Source organism: Aotus nancymaae, unplaced genomic scaffold, assembly GCF_030222135.1.
Source record: "Aotus nancymaae isolate 86718 unplaced genomic scaffold, 86718_ANA_hifiasm-v0.15.2.pri h1tg000020l, whole genome shotgun sequence".
NCBI lineage: Eukaryota > Metazoa > Chordata > Mammalia > Primates > Aotidae > Aotus > Aotus nancymaae.
The window spans coordinates 50,848,837-50,865,459 of record NW_026988432.1 but is presented as its reverse complement, the minus strand read 5'-3'; the positions used below and the strand labels follow the sequence as shown (position 1 = coordinate 50,865,459).

The window sequence follows — 16,623 nt, the reverse complement described above, 5'->3', positions numbered from 1 at the left end:
TGCTTTTTTGCATCTTCAAATTGTACCAACCTCTCTCCAGAACACTGCAGAAGATAAGGGTTTGGCTTAGAATCTGCCCTGTGTTTAACTATAAAATTGCATTGTTTGTATCCCCTTCCATCCTTGTGTATCTGAAGGAGCTATGTGCCTTTGATTGATTCTTAAAACTTGTATCTCATAACCAGATTGTGTGTCTGTTTTAAAAGGGAATCGTTGGCTGGACACAGTGGCTCATGCCTGTAATCCCAGCACTTTGGGAGGATGAGGTGGGCAGATCACTTGAGGTCAGGAGTTGGAGACCAACCTGGCCAACATGGTGAAAAACCCACCTCTACTAAAAATACAAAAATTAGCCAGACAAGGTGGCGGGTGCCTGTAGTCCCAGCTACAGGCTGGGAGGTTGAGCCATGAGAATCACTTGAACCTGGGAGGTAGAGGTTGCAGAGAGCCAAGATTGTGCCACTGCACTCCAACCTCGGCAACAGAGCAAGACTCCATCTCAAAAAATTATTTAATTTTAATTTTTAAAAAAGGGAATAGTTAAGTAGTCAGGGATGAATCCATTTTTCTTACCCAGTTTTCTACCTTTCCCAGTCTCAATTGGAAAGAGAATACGATGAGATAAGCTTGGCTATTCAACTGAGATCAACTTGGCTATTACCTGGTTCCATTAATCCTGTTTTGTGCATGTTCCACAAAATATGTAAGCAGATTCTTTGCACCTCAGACCCCACAGCCTGATGCCTAGTTCCCAACCACACACCACAAAATACTCAATAACTCATAATCTCCTTTTCTTCTCAGTCAAGTGCGCCTTGGCACTATCAAAAACTCTCAGAGACAAATTTTCCTCTAAGCTCAATTTACATGGAATGAAGGGCCTTGGGCAGCAAGCTGCTGGAATTCTTTCAGTATCATGTTTGCCTGCAAAAGGGCATTTACTCTTGACATTTTTGAAGATATTCATTTTACAACCCAATTTTCACACTCAAATAATCACCATCTGTGTTGTCCAGTGCGGAATGATCACTGAAAGCAAGGCAAGTTATTTTCCCCCTCACTTTGTGTTGGTTTTTGTTTTAACTGGTGGGAGCATCATTAATTTAGGATTTCATTTCTAAGTACCATTGCTTTATACAAGAAGAAAAAGAGAGGGGAGAAGGAAGCGGGGGAAGGAAGAAAAGAAAGGATATCTGGTAAAGAGCAGCACGCAGTAAACCCAGCAAGCTTTTTCTCAGGAGACATCGTTGTTTGTTGCTGCTGTTTGTGCCACTTTTGTTGCATATTTCACCTTAATCCACTGAGTCGGAAAGATTATCTTTATCCCAATCTGAGATTCTGTAACGTTTGGAAGCCAGCTCAATCTACATATCGCACTTGATTTGTAACTCAGTGCACCATAAACATGCTCTGTTGGCATGTTAATTTCATAGAACTCTTGGGTTATCTTTATCTGAGGAGGACACCTCAAAATGGAGCAGCTGACACCCTCGGAGCCCCAGATCCCTGTACTTCCCCTTTTGTAACAATCGTCAGATTTTAAATTACTTGTTCTTACTGCCCGCTAAGTCCTACAACATCATGTACCATATCCGTCTTAACTACTCCTAGAGGTACAGTGTCTCTTCATGTTATGTTTGACATGTTCAGTGTACCCTAAAAGCATTTATTAATTGAATTAGATAAATGAGTGAATCTTGAGTCTGCTTCCTTTTCTTTCTTAAAAGAGAATCTGAGCCCTTTATATCATAAAAATACCACAAGAATTATTATCCCTCTTAGACCAAAAAGAAAAAAAGGAGAGCTCTCAATATGTTTTGTATAAAACTCAGAATGGTTTCCTTGAAAAAAAAAAATGCATTTTTCAAATTAGAGTTTATTCGGAGAAATGGCATAAAAGTGAAGAAAAAACCAATATGCCAAGCAATTACAGAATTTCATGGCACTTTCCTGTCTCAGCTAGTTTGATGGTATTTATTAAGGCTAAGTCTGACAGAAAATACTTTTCAATGAATTTGTGTTTATTTTAAGATGGGCCTAACATAAGCTGAACAGAAAAGAGCAAATATAAAATTCAGTGCATTACCAACACTGTATGAAGTGTTTGCCGGACTTGCTGACCACTCCACAGTGAACAGATACTGCACCAAGGCAGGCGAGACAGAGATGGAAACCATATGGGTTTTGTAGTAAAATAACACAGTTTATCTCCACAGGTGAGAGGAAGTGCCGATGGGAGCAAATACTTATGTCATTAAATTTAAACCAAACACATATTAAGAGCTCTGTTTTGATCTTATTGGAGGAAAAACAAAGACGTTGGACAACTGGACTAAGTACCTCTCTGTTCTCTGAGAGGGCAGCGTGTTTTAGACTACATATTGCTCTATTAGGACAGACCCGGCGTGAGCACATCTGGAGAGGCAGAGCAGTTTAACATCTGTGCTTCTGAAGATTAGAGTTATTGTTGAAACTACATCAGTGACTATGCATGGATTTCCATTAATAAACCATGTGACTTATTTTAACTATTATTTTTATTGTCTTATATCTAGGTTGGGATTTTTCTTACGAAAGCAAATTCGTATAAGGCCCCTAAGTAGTACTTCCAGAGGTGCTGGCTAAACCTGGAAAGGAATAAAAGATTCAGACTGGCCGGGCGCGGTGGCTCAAGCCTGTAATCCCAGCACTTTGGGAGGCCGAGGCGGGTGGATCACGAGGTCAAGAGATCGAGACCATCCTGGTCAACATTGTGAAACCCCGTCTCTACTAATACAAAAAAATTAGCTGGGCATGGTGGCGCGTGCCTGTAATCCCAGCTACTCAGGAAGCTGAGGTAGGAGAATCGCCTGAACCCAGGAGGCGGAGGTTGCGGTGAGCCGAGATCGTGCCATTGCACTCCAGCCTGGGTAACGAGAGTGAAACTCCGTCTCAAAAAAAAAAAAAAAAGATTCAGACTAACTGGAATTTGTAGCATTCCTTCACAAGACAAAAGCAAACACCTTAATTCAGAAAGTTAACTCACACTATACAACAGTCCACCAATATCTACGGTTTCACTCTCCACAGTTTCTGTCACCTGCAGTCAACCAAGTCTGAAAAGAGTAAATAGAAAATTCCATAAAGAAATAATTTACATGCCTGGACATGCATCATCCCTTAATCCAGAGTCTCCCAGCTGTATACCCGCCCCTTACTCCCTTAGTAACCATCTCAGTTATCAGATGAACTGCAGTAGTATTGCAGTGCTTGTCTTCAAGGCCAACAGTAGCCTGACATGGCATCACACTGCCTACATTATTCACTTCCTCTCATCACACAGTCATTTTATCATTTCATGTCAGCACAAGAAGAATGGTAAGTGTAGCACAATATGATAGTTTGAGAAAGGCCACATTCACCTAACATGTATCGTGGTATACTCTCATAATTGTTCTATTTTATTATTGTTGTTGTTACTCTCTTAGCATGCCTAATTTATAAGTTAAACTTTATCGTAGGTATGTATGTATTGGAAAAAGCGTAGCGTATATAAGGTTTGGTACTGTCTGTGGTTTCGGGTGTCTACTGGGGGTCTCGGAGCATATCCAAGGATAAGGAGGGACCACTGTACTTAGTTCATGTGAACATTAAACACCAGGACTCACAATATCTACCTCTATAACAACACAGGCACCAGAGAAAATGCATGGATGTCTCCGACTTTAAAATACACATTTATATCATAAAGAAGACATCCATTTTTATGGAAAGATCATGTAAGATCAGTATGGAAATAAACATGATTGACCTTTCATTCTTGATTAAGTTCTGGTGGTCTCAACGGCCTTCTAGGGAGCTCTCTGCCATCTTGTGCTATGAACGTTCATAGTAACAAAATATCTGTGCTTTTTTCCTAAGTGAATTATTAATTCATTAGATATAAAAATCAGACACCATCTTATTAGTGTATTAGGCTCATGCTAACTATCACAACAAATAAACCCCCAAATTTTAGTGGCTTGACACAACAGAATTTATTTCTCATTCATCTATCAATTCCATGAGAGTTTTCCTGGTCATTTGGGTGATTTCCTGCACATGGTGATTCAGGGATCCAGGCTTCTTCCATCTTGTGTTGCCACCATCCCCTAGGGCCTTAGAGGACTCTACTTCCATCCAGGGGAAAGGAAAAAGAGAGACCCCACCTAATTAAAAGCCTCAGCTGAATGTGACAACAAATCCCCTTTACTTATGTTTTATTGGCAAGAACCAATCACATGGCCGCTCATGGATGAAAGGGAAGCTAGATAGCAGTCTCCTAGTGAAAACTCCACATTATCAAACAAGGTACACAAGTATTATTTTGATAAACCATCCATACTACAAGTGTCTAATGTAAATCATTCCTGTTTTCCTCATTAACTTCCAAGATATTTAATTTTTGTTGCAGTCAACTGGGGCCAAGGAGTAGGTGAACTCTGGGGTATTTATATCTCCCATTCCTCCACCGACAAAATATCTTGGGAACCAGATGCATTTGCAAACTGGTAGTCTAGATAATGATTCAAAAAATGGTCAAATGTCCAAAGGTACTCTAAGCAGGGTCTCCTGGCTGCTCTTCAGAACACCTGATAGCTTCTGTAGCTCAAGTTATGCTGTTTGCATTGCGTTATAGCTGAAGTTGGGAATCCTCTACAATTAAAAAGGATGATTCGTTATCAGTGCAGGATAACTATAAAGAAAAGGTACTTGCTTTTACTTACTTCCACGAAAGAGCTGCTTAAGCCCTGATGTCACCTGGCCCAATTAGATATATAAATGTTGCTATGGCTTGGATGTTTGACCCTCCAAACCTCCTGTTGAAATTCGATCTCCAGTGTTGGAGGTGGGGCCTACTGGGAAGTGTCTGGATCATGGGGGCAGATCCCTCATGAATGGCTTGGTGCCATACTTGCAGTAATGAGTGAGTTCTCGGCCAGGTGCAGTGGCTCAAGCCTGTAATCCCAGCACTTTGGGAGGCCGAGGTGGGTGGATCACGAGGTCAAGAGATCGAGACCATCCTGGTCAACGTGGTGAAACCCCGTCTCTACTAATACAAAAAATTAGCTGGGCACGGTGGCACGTGCCTGTAATCCCAGCTACTCAGGAGGCTGAGGCAGGAGAATTGCCTGAACCCAGGAGGCGGAGGTTGCAGTGAGCCGAGATCGCGCCATTGCACTCCAGCCTGGGTAACAAGAGCGAAACTCCGTCTCAAAAAAAAAAAAAAAAAAAAAGAGTGAGTTCTCACTCTATTAGTTCACACAAGGGCTGGTTGTTCAAAACAGCCTAGCAACCTGGCATCTCCCTCCTCTCTCTTGCCTCCTCTTTTGTCATGTGATCTCCCGACAAACTACCCTTCACCTTCCCCCTTGAGTGGAAGCAGCCTGAGGCCCTTACCAGAAGCTGATACTGGTGCCATGCCTCTTGTACAGCCTGTAGAACTGTGAGCCAAATAAACCTCTCTCCTTTATAAATTATCCAGCATTAGGTATTTTCTTATGCAACACAAATGGACTAAGACAAATGGCAAGGGGCCAAGTTAATTGTGGCTCTAAGGACTTGGAGGAGGCCAGGCTATAAACAGTAGGAGGATGAATGGCCGAAGCATACATTTTGCTTTGGGTCCAAACACAGCCTTTGCCTTCACTTGCCCTTAAAGGGAAAATTCTGATCTGGATATAAGGTGAACACACCCTGAAGAGCTTTAGCTCTTGATCTTTATTATGGAAAAATTGGATGAATATTAACTGGACCTGAATAGAGAGCTAGCTGAAGTAAGAGTCATTATAGTGTACTGAGAGGCAGACACTTTGAACGCTGGCCGTTCGAACTCTTTAAATCCCCAAAGAAAGGTCATGAATAGAGTTCCTGAGCAAGCCACTCTCATAGGAAAATCTCATAGGAAAAGTGCCAGTGATATATAAGGGATATTTGCATTTAAGCAAACAATGATTCTTTCCATCTGGCTAAATGCTCTTAGAAAGCATCCTGGAAGTTTCAGCCACTCACCCCTTCTGCTGATTAGGCTGCTCTGCGACTCGAGAGTTCTGCCCTGGAGGACTGTCAGCAAAGCAGTTAGCATGTCCAGATGTGGACACTTCCTTAAAGCTGAAATACAACAGGGGGAAAAGATTAATCTGTAATGCACTGAAGTCAGAAACTAACCCAGCGATGTGTTCAATGAAAAGGAAAAGATGCTGTTGAATTTTATCTCCAAGTGGTGTCATTATTTCCAACTAACTTACTCCTTCAGGCGACTGAGATAGTTTATTTTCCCAAAGCCCTTTCCCAGCATTGCACACGCCCTCCTCTTGTTAGAACCCAGAGAGGAATGACAACAGCTGAGAAAACATTCCAGTCCCCGGGAAAGGGAAAGACTGGCTGATGATTACTGAGCGGGCGGGGATGGCAGGTTGTCACCCCAGGTGCGCAGCTCAGTTTGCATCAGGGAAAGGGGGATTTCAATTGGGGGCAAAGGCCTTTTTGTTGGTTCTGCAAGTCACAGGGGGTTCAAGTGCGGGGAGGTTTTCTTGAAAAAGCAGAAAATAAAATTCTTAATATTATGTATAGTGTAGCTAGAATGTGATATTTCCTTCCACTTGTTAAATTGGGATTTTTGTTTTATGTGCTTTGGATTTAGCTCCTGGGTGCTCTCTGTTTAGTTTAAAAGGGTTTCCATCTCCACATTGTCATACATGGAAAAAATATACTGAAGTGGTGCGCCGTACATCGTGACTTTTATTTTGCTGTCAGACTGCAAGTTACAATATACCTGTGTGCATTAAAGACTCAGGGGCTTTAAAAAGGGAAAGGATCCCTTCATACACTGTACAAAGAGAACTACAGCCCTAGAGGGAAGAGCTGGCAAACAACCGCTGGCCTTCTCGTGCACGTCAACCACTCAGCCCAGACTTCGGCAACAGCTCCAATTGCCTGTCACTAGAAAGGCCATTTATTAAAAACACAACAAAAAAGTTTTCGTCTGACAATATGGACTGATTTTTGGTTCATTCAGAGACACTTGACATATTTATTTATCTATGTATTACCCAGCCGTAAGCTTTGGCCGGTTTTGTGTTCTTTTTCAGGAGCGGTAACCAACTCCTGGGGTCCATCCACATCCATATTTAGTGCCCTGGTCCCCCGTGAGATCGACAGCACTCTTCTCCCAGCAGCTGTCACAGGGAGGGGTGCTGGCGACTCTGGCTAACCCTTGCACCCCTCCGTGTGCTCACCACCTGAGCAACTGGCTCCACATAAACAGGGCATGTCTGATGTGACCAGATGCTGCCAGGATCTGGACTTTTTAAAAATTATTCTAAGTCTTATACTAGCCACATAGCTCCTGGGAGCCACGCAAGAAGTTCTATTGAAGGTCAGAGTGATTATTGACCCTTAGAAATGCCATGGCAGCTGGAAGCTACTCATTTACCACCAATGAACGTCTGGACTCTTTCTTCAGAATGCGTAAAAGCTCAGTGTGGAAACAAAATCCCATGGATTGCAGGTGGCCTCTAGGGATGGCTCAACCTGGGAATTTTGCCAGAGATGCCACACATAGGGGACCATATGTACAAGACAGGTCCTTGACCAGTGTATGGAGACACGTGTTAAAATGAGGGGAGCTGAACAAGATTAGTTCACTCAGCATAAGCAAAAAAGTTCAAGCTATCAGTCATCTAACTTCAGAAAGGCAATTTACAAGTAAATATTCACCTCAACAAGCAAGATACCAGTCTTTCCTGTTCTGTAGTAAGATTTGGGGGAAAGATAAGCGATTTGTAAAGAGAAACAGAGAGAGAGAGGAGAACACCTGAGAGAAAGCCAGCAGTAGTGGCAATGGGAGGAAAGGGGGAATATACGGTTTAAAAAGAACAATCTTTTTCTCCACTGAAATAAACTTACTTTATACACCTTCCCTTGGCTTCTGGATTCAAAGGTACCCAAAGAGAGCAATGCCTGGTGCAGAGCTAAGACTAGTTTTATTTACAACACCAGGCTGTCTAGAACTCCCACTTTATTCTTGGTAATTTGATTGTTTGGTCACGCCTCCTAATAAGTGAAATGTTACACTGGAGTATTTGTTTAAACCTCGCAGCTTCGGATACAGTAAGTTGCTGAATGATGTTTGCTAATGGCACACATTCGATAATTCCTATAATGTGAAATCTCAGCCAGATTTAATGTTTAATTTCCCTGGGATTCACTCTGAAATTATTACAGACATTATGTATTCTGCTCCCTGGACTTGGAATTAATTTCAAAACAGAGTAAAAGTGCATCTATTTTGGTACCTTGTGGGAGTTCGCATCAGTAACATTCCATTTGTCCTGCAGTTTCTGAAGTTTAAAACACCTTTTCACTTTATTTCACTTGATCTGGGTTGAGTGGCTACAAGGCACAGTCACCTGGAACCACATCTTTGTTTTTGTTTGTGATCCTGGACAGGCCATTGCTTGATGAGTTAACACTCTTACAAAACTGTATTAATCCTCCAAGCTTTATCTGCCTAACGAGAGGGTACATTTTCGTGGTTATCGTAGTTCAAAAATATTGCCAACATGCAATAATCTGGCAAGAAAAATAATTAAATAGCTACATCAACATCTTTTATAAATATCTGTCACAGAAACAGAATTCACAACATGTATTGCTTTGATTAATCAATGCATTGGCTATGCTTCCAATACCTGGCCCAAGTAGAAAGCTCAGTGGCTGGAAAACCTCCAAACATTTTAGAATAAAGCAACCAGACCTATGTTAGGTTGCAATCCAAAAATTCCCAGACAATAAATCTTTAATTTGCTACCCTGGCAACTTCTCACCAAATTTGAATTAAAAGAATATTTTCCACACAAAGCTTTGAAAGGGTTTGCCTCCCGAACAGTTTTAAAAGTGTAACCTTTAGCTGAGGCACACTTCCTACAGACCAAAAGGAAAATAAGTGAAAAAAAAGACATCAAGGGATTAATTCACAAGTTTTACCCTAAAATGAATGACAGCTGTTTGGGAGTTCAACTGCACTGATGTCCCATTAGGTTCAAAACATCCTGGGTCTTGCAATTATCTCATGGATTTAATAAAACCTTGTTAGTAAAAATTTCACCTCCCCAGTCTGGGTCTCAGCCAGTGAACTCCCACACCTATAACTACATATAACTGTTCTGAATGAACTCCCAAGCAGGAAGGGAAGTCAAGTATAGTTAGTACATCTCACAAGTTTTCATTTTTATCCAATAGATCTTATTTGACTATCTCCCCCTCCTCCACCAGAAGGATGGAGGGTAGGATTAGGGATGTAGAGGTGGTATCTGTAGTTTTAGTTTCAAGTGAACAGACCAATGGATTAACTGTAGCCTAGAGGTTTGCTGGGAGTAGCAGAACCCAAGCTTTGGAAATTTGCAGCTGCTCTATAATAAATAAGCAAAGACATGGAAACAACCTAGATGCCCATCAGTGGTGGACTGGATAAAGAAAATGTGGTACACATATACCACGAAATACTATGCAGCCATAAAAAAAGAAAGAAAACATGTTCTTTGCAGCAAGATGGAGGCTATGATTCTAAGAAAATTAACACAGGAACAGAAAACCAAATACTGCATATTCTCACTTACAAATGGGAGCTAAACACTGAGTACACTCGGATATAAACATGGAAACAATAGACATGGGAGATTACTTGTGGAGGGAAGATGGAAGGAGAGTGAGGGTTGAAAAACTAGCTACCTGGGGGACAGGATCATTCATATCCCAAACCTCAACAACATGCAATTTACCCATGTCACAAACCTGCACATACACCTCCTGAAACCAAAATAAAAGTTGAAAAAAATAAAATAAGATAAAATGTGCATTTTTCTGCCCCGCTTCTAATACTACGTGTGTCAGTCTCTAATGTTCTATTATTTTGGCCAAAAAAATCATGCTTTAATTTCCAGTTTAGAGCTTATTAATGAGGTTTATACATCTGTGAGTATTTCATTGAGAGCTTGCCACTTCTCAGGTATTTTGTTGTATGCTGGGGCTATAAAAGTGTACAAAACAGGCTGGGTGTGGTGGCTCACGCCTGTGATTCCAGCACTTTGGGAGGCTGAGGCAGGCAGATCACAAGGTCAAGAGATCGAGACCATCCTGGCCAACATGGTGAAACCCTATCTCTACTAAAAATACAAAAATTATCTGGGCATGGTGGCACACACCTGTAGTCCCAGCTACATGGGAGACTGAGGCAGGAGAATCACTTGAATCTGGGAGACGGAGGTTCCAGTGAGCTAAGATCACACCACTGAACTTCAGCCTGGCAACACAGTGAGACTCCATCTCAAAAATAAAAACAAGTGTACAAAACAGATAGAGTCTCTGTCCTTGTACAACTTCTACAGATGGTTAAAAAATAAATAAATAAACACCAGTTGCCAACATGGGTCTATGAAGAAAATAAGCATTGTGTTGAAATAAAGGGCAGCGCTTGTAGACAACATGTGTCTGGGGAGCCCAGCTGAAGGAAAAGCATTAAAGCCAAGACATGATGGATAAGAAGGATCCAGTCAAAGGAAGAGCAAGGGGGAAGCCTGAAAGAGAGAGGAGCAGCAGGTGCAATGTCCTTGAAGAATGAAGTGAAGCCCATGGCATCCTCTGGGAAATGGCCAAAGACTGACATGACCAGGAAACAGTAAGCAAGTAACAAAGTGACTTATCATCAGATTGGAAACGAGGCCAGGAGCCAGGTCATGTAGGGCCTGGAGGGCTTAGAGGACTTTGAATTTTATGCAAGTGCGATTAAGAAGCCACTGAAGGATTCAAAGCACGGAATGACGTGATGCAGCATATGGGTTTAAAAGATCATGTGGAAAATGGACATAAGGAGACATGGAGAGCTGCAGAGGTAGCTGTCTGGCAATCGCAGCAGTAGAGCAAGTGCAAGCCCAGGGCAGGACAGTGGAGATGAGGAGGAGGGGCAGGCGGAAGATCCATTTTGGAAATAGAACTAGCAGTATCAGGAGATGGACAGGAAGTGGATTTTAAATAAGGGAAAGGATGACTTCTGCATTTCTGATTTGAGTGATGGAATAAATGGTGATGTCATTTGCTGAGATGGGGAGGCCTAAAAGGGGAACATGCTGGGTGATTAAATCAAGAATTCCATATTGACATGATTTCTAACTACGAAAACATGAAGCAAGCTGACTATATGGCAATGTAGATGGTTCTATAAACTATGGTATAAACATATATCCACACTCCATAAAATCATGATTTGAAGAACAGTTACTATATTGAAAATATTTACAATATGTTAATTGAAAAAGGAACACATTATTTTTTATACAGGATGATATATACAAATATAGGTTAGAAACAGAGATAGACCACAGATAGAAGAAACAAAGAGTAGAATGAAATATACCAAGATGTTTACAATGAGTATATTTGATAGTAAGATTACAAGTAATTTTTATTTCCTTTATGCCTTTCTTTATTTTGAAATTTCCCCTATTAAACTTATATTATTATTTTTATTATTATCATCATCATCACACCAAGAAAAGTTATTTTAAAAAGTATGTGCTGGGTATAGTGGCTCACACCTGTAATCTCAACACTTTGGGAAACGGAAGTGGGAGGATCCCTTGAGGCCAGGAGTTCAAGACTAGCCTGGACAATGTAACAAGACGTTGTCTCTACAAAAAATTTAAAAATTAGCCAGGCATGGTGGACACACCTGTAGTCCTAGCTACTCAGGAGGCTGAGGTAGGAGGATCACTTGAACCCTGGAGCTGGAGGCTGAAGCGAGCTATAATCATGCCAATACACTCCAGCTTGAGTGACACAGTGAGACCTCGTTTCTGAAAAAATGACACAAAAACATCATTCTATTTACCAGCGGCAGTCCACAATTTAGTTTGGGTCAAGTCATAGTAAAACCATGAAATCCAATGGAAATAGATAAAGCACAGTATTGTGCTGTCATGTCTTAGCTGAAGGCCTTGAAGATTATCACTGTTACTTTACTTCTAGACACATGTTTTGTCAAATGAAATACATTACTTGTATATTTCAAGGCTAATTAGTGGAAGACTTCAGATTAGAACTCATCTCCTGGTTCACAGTCAAGTGCTTCTTCCAGGGGCTCTTAATCCACCTCAGCAGCAGGCACCTTCATCTGATCTCATCAGGGATGCTGAGACCAGCCGAGGATTCTGAGACTTGCGCCAGACCAGCCATCCTCACAGGCAGCGTAGAAAACCAGCAATATAGTATGATTTCAGGGGCACATAGCGTTTCCATCCTGCCTCTGCTTCTTTTGCATCTGCTAAGCTAATAATCTTAAATTCTTTTAATGGGGATCAGTTCCTTTTATTCCACAATTAAAAATAAGGTTTAAAAGTGCATGTTTCTAGGAGCAGTCATCTCTTGATTAAATTCACCCTAGGAGTTTAGGACTTCTATCAAATACAATTGGCCGTCTGTGTTCACGGGTTCTGCATTTGCAGAGTCAACCAACCTCAGGTCAAAAATATTCAGGGGGGGAAATAGAGCAAAATTTGAAAAAGCAAAACTTGAATTTGCCTGCACCACAGACCACATTTAATCCATGCAAATGAAGTGATGTATAGGCATTGTATTAGGTTTTATAAGTAATCTAGAGGTGATTTATAGTATACTAGAGGACAGGTTATAGGCAAACACTACGCCATTTTATATAAGGGATTTAAGTATCCATGGATTTGAGTACATGGGGTGTCCTGGAACCAGTCCTTCACAGATACCAAGAGACAGTTGTACTTTATGAGAAAAGGTTTTGAAAGGGCCACCCAAATACTGAATGCCTAAAAGTTAGAGATTTTCAAAACAAGGGGAATACGGAGACGGGGTGAGACTTGGGAGAAGTGGTAAAAGGAACAAATATTTAATGAGCCCTTTCTGTGCACTGTCCACTTGGCTAGTTGTTTCACATGTATGCTGTATTTAACCTACAACTCCAGCAAGGCAGGTATTATTCCCAATTGGCATTCATTCACTCAACAAATATTTACTGAACATGTGCTAGATATGCTCAGCAGTCGTCTAGTTCAGGAGATAGTGCAAAAATGAAAACAGGCGAAGTCCATGCTCTCAAGGAGCTAACTCAAGCTACGTGGAGGGGATAGATAACACGTATTCTTAAAATGAATGTATGGCATAACAGATGGTGATAAGTGCTATGAAGAAAAATAAGGCAGAGTGAGGGGATAGCAAGGCACTTTTTACGGAAGGTAATAAAAAGTATGTCAAGATCATACAGCTGGCAAGTGCCTGGGCCAGAACTAAACTCAGTTTCCTAAACAGCTGCTTTCCAAAGTCCCTGCGCTTTCCTCTATGTAGTACTGTGTCCCTAGAAAGCTTGTCCTACCTGGCAATTTTGCCTGGTGTTAGTCCTGCCAACAACCCCTAAATATCCTAATGGGTAAGCCTTTGGTAAACAATTGTCAGCCTACTGTGAGTCAAGTAAAATCTATTTACAGGTAATTGTTCAGCATGATTGGTTTTTGCTTGTGCATGCATTCAAAGCTCCTTCAATCCTGGTGTCTTTCAAAAATAAAAACCTCAGCCCATAAATGAAATTAAATAACTTTCCCCTGAAATTTTTAGAGTCCCAAACTTGACTAAGTATAAGCAACATCAATATCTATTTCAGCAAAAAAGAAAAGAGGGGGGAGGATCCAAGATGGCCACTTAGGAGGAAGTCGGGATTGCAGCTCCGAGAGAAGGCGCAGAGGGTGAGTGGACGCCGCATTTCCAGACGGATTTTTACTGCCCACAGACCAGGAGATTCACAGGAGGAGAAGCCCCATGGGTCGCCAGCACCGCTGGTTTGAGCGGAGTGGCCGCTCAGCCTACGCCCTGGGGCGGGGGGCAGTGGCTTCTTATGCAGAGCGAGAGAGACAGAGTTCCCTCTGAGCCAGCAAAGGGAGCTGAAGCAGGGAGCCAAGCCAGAAGACCCCTGGGCAAGGGAGTGCCACAAATCTCAGAGCCGCTGCTTCGGCTGACACAGCGGCACACAGGGCAGCGGATTTTAACTGCCCACAGACCAGGAGATTCACAGGCGGAGAAGCTCCACGGGTTCCCAGCGCCGCTGGTTGGACCAGAGCAGCCGCTCGGCCTGCACCGGGGGTGGGGAGCAGCAGCTCCTTGAGCAAAGTGAACGAGACTGTGTCCCCTCTGGGCCAGCAAGGGGAGCTGTGGCAAGGAGGCAAGCCAAGAGATTACCGGGCAAAGAGGGCCCCTCTGGAAACACGGCTGAACCCGGGACGGTCCAGCTCTGTGGGGGAGGGGCGTCCTCCATCGGGAAACACCCTGCAGTTCCCGGGGCAATTTTCCGTAACCAAGACAACCCGCCACCACAGAGACTCCGTCACTACAGGGGCGGGCCAGCATAGCAGAAGCAGTTCTAACTACACCCACAGGACTGCAGGGAAGCTCACACGGAAGCTGGGCAGAGCCCAAAACAGCTCAGCGAAGCCTCTGCAGGCTGAGTGTGACTAGACTGCCACCTTGTGGGCAGGGAAAACGGTAGCAACACAGCTGAAAAACATAAAGCGCTAACCCCCTGGGCCAGAACACCTGGGGAGAAGAAAAGGGGGTTTATGAGTTCAGCTGCTGCAGACTTAAAATTACCAAAATCAGAAAGACAGCAACTACAAAGTCAATAGGCAGATAAATCCACAAAGATGGGAAGAAACCAGTGCAAAAAGGATGAAAACACCCAAAACCAGAACACCTCTCCCACTACAAGGCAGCATAACTCCTCACCAGCACGGGAACAAGACTGGACGGAGAATGAGTGTGATGAAATGACAGAATCAGCTTTCAGAAAATGGATAATAAGAAACTTCTGTGAGCTAAAAGAACATGTTCTAACCCAATGCAAAGAAACTAAGAACCTTGAAAAAAGACTTGATGAAATGCTAACGAGAATGGACAACTTAGAGAGGAATATGAGTGAATTGATGGAGCTGAAAAACACGACACGAGAACTTCACGAAGCATGCACAAGTTTCAACAGCAGAATTGACCAAGCGGAAGAAAGGATATCAGAAGTTGAAGATCAACTCAATGAAATAAAACGAGAAGGGAAGATTAGAGAAAACAAGGTAAAAAGGAATGAACAGAGTCAACAAGAAATATGGGACTACGTGAAAAGACCTAATCTACGTTTGATAGGTGTACCTGAATGTGACGAAGAGAATGCATCCAAGTTGGAAAATACTCTTCAGGATATTATCCAGGAAAACTTCCCCAACCTAGCAAGGCAGGCCAATATTCAAGTCCAGGAAATACAGAGAACACCACAAAGATATTCCTCTAGAAGAGCAACCCCAAGGAACATAATCATCAGATTCACCAGGGTTGAAATGAAGGAGAAAATACTAAGCGCAGCCAGAGAGAAAGGTCGGGTTACCCACAAAGGGAAACCCATCAGACTCACAGCAGATCTCTCAGCAGAAACCCTACAGGCCAGCAGAGAGTGGGGGCCGATATTCAACATCCTTAAAGAAAAGAACTTTCAACCCAGAATTTCATATCCAGCCAAACTAAGCTTCATAAGTGAAGGAAAAATAAAATCCTTTGTGAACAAGCAAGTACTCACAGATTTCATCACCACCAGACCAGCTTTACAAGAGCTCCTGAAGGAGACACTACACATAGAAAAAAACAACCAGCACCAGCCACTCCAAAAACGCACGAAATGGTAAAGAGCAGCAACACAATGAAGAATCTGCATCAACCAATGGGAAAAACAGCCAGCTAGCATCAAAATGACAGGAGCAAACTCACACATAACAATATTAACCCTAAATGTAAATGGACTAAATGCCCCAATCAAAAGACACAGACTGGCAAATTGGATAAAAAGCCAAAACCCATCAGTGTGCTGTATCCAGGAAACCCACCTCACATGCAAGGATACACAAAGGCTCAAAATAAAGGGATGGAGGAAGATTTACCAAGCAAAGGGAGAGCAAAAAAAAGCAGGAGTTGCAATTCTCATCTCTGATAAAATAGACTTTAAAGCAACAAAGATCAAAAGAGACAAAGAAGGACATTAGATAATGGTAAAAGGATCAATGCAACAAGAAGAGCTAACGATCCTAAATATATATGCACCTAATACAGGAGCACCCAGATACATAAGGCAAGTTCTTAAAGACTTGAAAAGAGACTTAGACTCCCACACATTAATAGTGGGAGACTTCAACACACCATTGTCAATATTAGACAGATCAACGAGACAGAAAATTAATAAGGATATCCAGGACTTGAACTCAGACCTGGAACAAGCAAACCTAATAGACATTTACAGAACGCTCCAGCCCAAATCCACAGAATATACATTCTTCTCAGCACCACATCACACCTACTCTAAAATTGACCACATAATTGGAAGTAAATCACTCCTCAGCAAATGCAGAAGAACGGAAACCGTAACAAACAGTCTCTCAGACCACAGTGCAATCAAGTTAGAACTCAGAATTCAGACGCCAACCCAGAACCGCACAGCCTCATGGAAATTGAACAACTTTCTCCTGAATGTTGACTGGATAAACACTGAAATGA

General features: G+C 42.2%; 1 long non-coding RNA gene across 2 annotated transcripts in view; it reads right to left on the bottom strand.

The window, feature by feature from the left end:
• The window catches only part of LOC105712119 (uncharacterized), a 78,933-nt gene that overhangs the window by 16,629 nt on the left and 45,681 nt on the right, over positions 1-16,623 (bottom strand). The window contains exon 3 of one of the 2 annotated variants that reach the window (XR_001106252.3): positions 6,039-6,129. The exons of the other annotated variant lie outside the window; for it this stretch is intronic. This is a non-coding gene — a long non-coding RNA (uncharacterized LOC105712119). Of the gene's footprint in view, positions 1-6,038; positions 6,130-16,623 lie in introns of those variants that run through there. 2 annotated transcript variants of the gene reach the window in all.